Genomic DNA, 273 nt, shown 5'->3' with positions numbered 1-273 from the left:
GGACCGCCCCCCACCCCCCCTTCCCGGCGGCGGCGGCGGCGGCGGCAGCAGCAGCAGCAGCAGCTGCTAGGGCGGGGGGAGTAGGTCAACGCCCCGCGGGGGAAGGGACGCGCCCGGAAGGGGCCGGGCGCGCTCGGCTGCTCCCGAGGAGGGGGCCCTCCCGCGAGGCGGCGGGGCGGAGCCGGGCCGGGCCGGGCCCGGCAGGTGAGCGGGGCGGGGCGGGGCGGCCATGACGGGCCCTGCCGCCACCACCACCACCGCCGCCGGCCCGGC

Source organism: Accipiter gentilis, chromosome 30, assembly GCF_929443795.1.
Source record: "Accipiter gentilis chromosome 30, bAccGen1.1, whole genome shotgun sequence".
NCBI lineage: Eukaryota > Metazoa > Chordata > Aves > Accipitriformes > Accipitridae > Astur > Astur gentilis.
This window is presented reverse-complemented; position numbering follows the sequence as displayed.